Raw genomic sequence first — 6489 nt, 5'->3', positions numbered from 1 at the left:
GTTTCAGTGTCGTCTTCAAGGACGTTTGGGTGGAGACAGACTCACACCAGCTGTCCTGATCTTTGAACTTATGTGTGTGGGTTCTACAGCCAGAAGAACATGCTGCTTTGATGGCCTCTTGGTTATATTGTTAGATATTATTAAAATACTGAAACTTTCCTGTTGCTTTCTCCAACTAAACTACAGTTGGGTCAGTCTCAACTTTTTTTTTTCCTTTTCGAGTCCTCTTCTTCATGTTTCCCCTCAGCTTTATCCCTGGCTGGGTTCAACAGAATAAAGAAATCAAACTCTGGAGTTGTTAAAGTAATTGCCAAGCTGGCACATCCCCAGTTCCTCTGCAAAGACACAGCGGGCACTTCAGAATGTTAATGGCCACCCTGATCCAGCGAGGGCAATGCAGAGCTGGCATATGTACAGCTAGCAGTGGTTGTGTGTATGTGCATGCGTGTGTGTGAGTGTGTGAGCACATGCCCACATTAACAATTTGTCCAGAAGACACAGATTTCTTGTTCTTCCAGTGACCTTCTCTCTCTCTCTCTCTCTACTTCTATCCTCATCTCGTTGGGCGTCTTCCAAATTTAGACTCTTAACACTGAAGACCCAAAGTGAATCCTGTTAGCATGAGGACATAAAGGAGAAAAACACTAATGTTTAAAAAAAAAAAAACTCCCGCTGATCCCATTGTATTGGTTAGAGGTGTATTTTTATCCTGTGGACAATGTGACATAACTTTTCTTTTCCAATGTCTTAAATTGAGTTTAAACAACAGAGAATACTTTAAACAACTTTAAAAGACATTTTTGTGTAACTTTTTTCAAATCCAAAAGCAGTGCTGTCAATCTGGAGACAATGTTTTGCTTCACTTGTACTTTTAAAAATAACTTCTTCAAATGGATTTGATTTAACAGATTCTGTGTCTTACCTTTCAACATGCATTATTAGAGTGTCTATTTGCACTCTATTTGAGAACAATCACATTAAAATATAAATGTTAATCGACGCACCATACAAGATTATAGCTTAGAGCTAATTCACATCTGCAGTCCCTCTGCAGGTCAGAACAAAGACACTGTCCAATAACATAGTAATATAAAGATGTGCAAAGAGAAAGAGAGAGAGATAGAGAAAGAAAACAACCTACACAAGCCAAACAATACACAGAATTACACATGAAGAAGATATGAGACCAACAATACAACATAAAACTACACAAATAAAACACATTACACACAAAAGACACAATAAAAAGCTGCACACAATAGCACATCACATACCCATTCCTATGACGCGGCATTATGAATCTCACTGTGTGCTGTGATTGGCTTGACATGTTGACACATCAGGGTCAAAAGTGATTAGGATTAGGCCAAATAGGTCATGGTAATGTCTAGTACTGCCAGAATGTCAGGGGACGCAGTGAAAACAGCATTTATCACCTTCCATAGAGATAGTAAGACTTGTAAGACTTAACACAGAAGACTAGGTTTGAGACCAGAGTGTGCCATCACTGGCTTACTGTTTTTTGATGTAGCTGACTTATAATGGTCAGTTTTGTGGATGCTGCTGAACGTGCAATGCATGCATGATTTTTAGAAGATTAGCTGAATAGGCCTGTTCGTTTTCTATTTGTATTATTGGCATTGTCATGATTGTTGTTGCTGTGTATTTCTCTCTCGCTCTATCTCATCCTTCTTATTGTCTCTTACTCCCTCTATGTATCATTTTTTTTCATATGGGTTACTGTAATTTTATTATGTTGATTCTGTACATACAACAACTGTTGCATGGCTGTCCTTCCTGAGAGAGGGTTCCCTCCTCGGTTGCTCTTTCTAAGGTTTTTCCCAGGCTTTTTTTTTGGGGGGGGGGTTCTTTGAGGGTCTACGGACAGAGGGTAAAGCACTATAAAGCAGATTGCCATTGGCGATATAGGGCTTTATATATAATTGAATTTAATTTAATTCATGTTAAAGTCAGTTTTGAGAACACTGACCAATTTCGGGTCTTCTCCTTTCTCAGCATAGAGAGCAAGATCTTCAGCATCGTGACCAAGCAACTCTCAAACTTCCGGTAAAGCGATAACCACATCAACACATTGGCGTAGAAAGGAGGCATACTGGGAGCCTCTGGTTGCCTTGAACACACAAATGTAGTCACCCAGCTCAGCTGAAAGGTTTAGAGAGGGCAGAGGGGACCTGGCTTTGCTGTGGCTGGATCTCACCAATGCCTATGGCTCAATACCTCACAAGCTGGTCGAGGTAACACTGGAGAGACGACACATACCCCAAAGGGTGAAAGAACTCATCTTTGACTTACACAGCAAGTTCAGCTTAAGGGTGTTCTCTGGTCAGTTGACCTCTGACTGGCACCAGCTTGAAGAGGGCACAATCACTGGGTGCATCATTTCAGTGACAAGTTTGCGTTGGCAATGGACATGCTCGTCAAGGCAGCCGAAAAAGAATCTGGAGGTCTGGAGTAAGGCAGCCTCCCATTAGAGCCTTCATGGGTGACCTCACAGTGCATCTGAGTGCAAATAGTATCTGTCTTCAAAAAGATTAAAAAAAATACAGGAAATAGACAGCAGACAATTTCACTAAGGTCAAAGCTGCAAATCCTTAAATAAGTGATGGCAAACTGCTCATCCACAGTTCCATGAAAATATAAGTGTATTCCTTTCCCAGTGTAATTTATTCAGTTTCCAAAAATATAAGATGTAAAATTTTTTGGGGGGCTTTTTGGGGTGGTTCCTGCTAATTATAAAATCTAAAAATAACCTGTGTGATGAGCAATGAAGCATAAAAACATATTTCCCCGCAGTGTGATTAATGTGCAAATTCAGAATTCCTGCCAATGAGACACTGCAGTGAGGAATAAACAGCAGCGCTGCTGTTTGCACTGCCAATTATCAAAATATACTTACAATCTTTTCATCTGAGGAGGGGGCGGAGGATCATGTCTAAGAAAAATGTGATTATACACCAGAAACTCATGGCAACCCTGTTGGCCTTAATTAAAATTCACCATTACTAAATGAATGGTGAGCCGTATTAGCTCCAGCATGTTGAATGGTAATGTCCATTATGCATTATTGAATATAAAAGCCGATCGAATGACAGTACGCGTCAAGTGCTTTTTTTTTTCTCAATGTGGAAGTTACCACAGTTATTATTATTATTATTATTATTATTATTATTAGTAGTAGTAGTAGTAGTAGTAGTAGTAGTAGTAGTAGTAGTAGTATTACGGCTGTCAAAATAACGCATTAATTTTAATTAATTAATCACAGAAAAAATAATACATTACAAAAATGTACGCTGATTAATTGCGTTGCATGGTACGCCCTGACCCGGTACGTCATTGAAGGCCATAGTGGCTTTGTAACATGAGTTTTTGTACCAATTAAGTTTCAATTCAATTTGTTTTATTGGCATGAATGGTTGTAAGACAATATTGCCAAAGCCTTTGGAGGACTTCAAGCCTGCTTCAAAGATACATCCTCGACGCGCTGGGGCACATCATCAGTGATGTTCCTGAGGTCATTGGGTATTTTGGGTCTTTCAACATCATACAACCTCACTCAGGTGACCCAGCCAGGGTGGATCAGACCCTCGTTTGTGTCCCAGCAGCACTGGCCCACGGCTTACAGGTCTTGAGCCACAGCCATCTGGAGGCCCTCTCCACTAACTCCACGGTGGACTTGATGGCTTTCCTCTTAGCAGCACCAGTAATACCAAGAAGCCTGTAGACCCTGCACAGTGATCAGCAAGCAAAGCCGCTACACCCCACTTTGATGGGCTTGCATTGACGCTTCCAGCCTGCCCCCCTGCACTTCTCCACCAGCTCCTGGTATTTGGCTTGCTTCCATTCATTCGCCTCTTTGATACGGCTCTCCCAGGGAACTGTAAGCTCTATCAGGAGCACATGCTTCGAAACGGCCAATGTTAGCACCACGTCTGGCCTCAATGAAGTTGCCATGACATGGTCCAGGAACTTGAGCTGTCTCCTCAGATCAACATGCAACTCCCAGTCGGACGCCAAGGTGAACAGCCTGGCTGCAGGTCTGGACAGCGAATGGGGCTGTTCCCCAGCTCTGACAAAACTAATGTTCCTCTGGTGGCAGCCATGATTGCTGTTAGCCATGGCTTTGGAGATGGTCTCTGCAATGGACTTCCGCACCTGGTGCCATCAGCAGAAGCGACCATCCCTCAGGGCTGTTGGGCAGCTGCTTAGGATGTGCTCTAGTGAACCACTCCCAGGGCACAAAGAACAAGCTGGTGAGTCGTTTTTACCCCAGATGTGTAAGATTGATGGGCTGGATAGAACACCATCTTGGACCAAGACCTTGATTCACTGGGATTCTGCCTGCCGGATCTTTGTCCAAGAGATCTTCTCCAGTGCACCCTCCCACCTCGTCCATGCTCCCTGCAGCCATATGCCCACCATCCTGCTGGTCCTTTCCTCTTCAGCATAAGTCCGAACTTCCTACAGGACTAGCTGGCAACTGTCCCTGCAACGGTCCTTATTATAGCGGGGTTGTGTGATGGCTCCCAACCCTGCCCGGCCAGTGGTTACCATTCCCACCAAAGCCATGTGTCTCAGCTGGGACTCAGCCATCTGCAGACCTTCCTGGGCTCTCCACTTCCTGTCTGTCTGGACTTTGATACCAGCTAATGCCACCTTGGAGTCCTTGGAGTCCTGATAAGGTAGTGCCTCTCTGATATGAGAGACCTTGAAATCCTCTTCAAGGCTGCTGTAAGGGAGCTGGAGCTTGTTAATCTTGCCATGGAGTGCTGTGTTGGTAAAGCTGTGTGGCAGCCCCAGCCATCTGCAGAGGTAGCAGGTGACCTTCTTCTCCATGGTTATCACTGTAGACAGGGTTACCTCTTATACCAGAAAAGCCCATAGGACTCGAAGTTAGATGGTGTTGGTATATCCAGGCCTTATATAGGCCCGAAAGGCCAGACTTCTTGACAGCGGATGGCTTTTGCATCCATGAGGCTGCGGTTAAAGACCATACCAAGGCTTTTGACTGGTTTATCGGTGATGGGATGGGATTGCAATGGACCTGATCTTGGCAGGCTTGAAACTCATCTCCTAGGATGCCAACTTTCTGCACTGAGGTGTCAATGTAACTGTTCTTTAGGAGGAATTCTGGAGGATCTTCCCCTCCTTGCTGAGAAGCAAGATGGATCTGAACTGCTCCAGCTTGGTTGAGTTGTCCTCTTTCGGAATCCAGACTGCCTCCACTGGTATACCACCCTGCCCCTGTGTCAAACCACTTGCACGATCTTCCAGAGGATCTTGAGGGACTCTGTGCAGCACTTGTACACCTTATAGGGTACACCGCTGGGTGCTGGAGTGGAGGTGGCTCTGGCTGCAATAACCACCTCCTGCACTTCCCTCTATGTGGCTCTCTGGTGATGAAGTCCACCGTGGGAGGTGGTACGTCCAACAGGGTCCTTAGGGTCACTCAGGGTGTTGTGCAGGTATTGTTCCACTTCCTCCTTGGAGCAAGTCTGACATCCACTGCACTTCTGACCCAAGAGTTGTTTAGTGAACCCAAAGGGATTGGCTATGAATGCAGTTTGGTTCCTGGCTCTTGCTCTCTTCCACCTTCTGTGCCACTCTGCTCTGCGTAGGGTCACAGGCTTTTTCCTTATGATGTGGCGAAGCCCTGCAAGTGGTGGTTTCTCTTCCTCTGTTGCGCCGTTGAACTGCCCTGCAAGAGCTCGAAGCTCTTGCTGGAGTTGGTGGAGTTGGTCTGCCCTTTGATTCATGGTGAAACTTGGACTACTGGTCTTACCCTCTCTCTTTGCTGTGGCTGTGATGATTCTTACCACATCTTCACTGAACTGATGCCAGTCTCTATGCTGGCTTGCTGCTGGCCACTTACAGTAATCCACTGCTATTGGACTACTCTGCCTGGAGCCGAAGAGTTTAGCGCTTTGAGGCTCTTGGCATTGTGGGGTGTCTCGGGCCCGGGCTCCTCCTGCGTCTCACTAGAAGTGACTTCTGCTCTCTGCACTTTCCTGCACCAAGTATTTTCTCTTAGTCTGATGAATTTTAAGGCCAAGTTTACTTGGCCTTCAACCTCTTCAACCTTGCCGTAAATGCATCTTGCAGCTGTTGTTGTCGCTAATCCATTTGCCAAGGTCGTCATCGTTGAGTCGGTCTTATTAGGGTGCTAATAAGACTGACATGCTATATCATGGTGATTTGGGCCGTTTTTTGCAACATATACTATGCTATGGTGTGTCTCTGCACGCTATTTTATCCTGTTATGAAAGGTTTACAGCTGTTTTTGGGACATGTCATATTTTGACATATTTTGCCTGACAATAACCTTGCCTTTCTGGTCATTTTGTGGACATGCAATGTTATGATGTTTTTTTTTTTACAATTTTTACATTATTGTGTGCTATAGTGTGTCTAGCTGTTTTTGGGAAATGTCGCATTTTGACATTTTTAGCCTTACTATAGCCTTGCCTTTTC

At 44.5% G+C, this 6489-nt stretch overlaps 1 pseudogene; it reads right to left on the bottom strand.

The window, feature by feature from the left end:
• Window positions 1–3579: 3579 nt before the first annotated feature.
• LOC121940901 (uncharacterized) lies at window positions 3580–6157 on the bottom strand (annotated as a pseudogene).
• Between the last annotated feature and the right edge of the window lie 332 nt (window positions 6158–6489).

The sequence above is a fragment of the Plectropomus leopardus genome, chromosome 5 (genome assembly GCF_026936395.1).
Source record: "Plectropomus leopardus strain MGB_pleo_1.0 chromosome 5, ASM2693639v1, whole genome shotgun sequence".
NCBI lineage: Eukaryota > Metazoa > Chordata > Actinopteri > Perciformes > Serranidae > Plectropomus > Plectropomus leopardus.
This window is presented reverse-complemented; position numbering and strand designations above follow the sequence as displayed.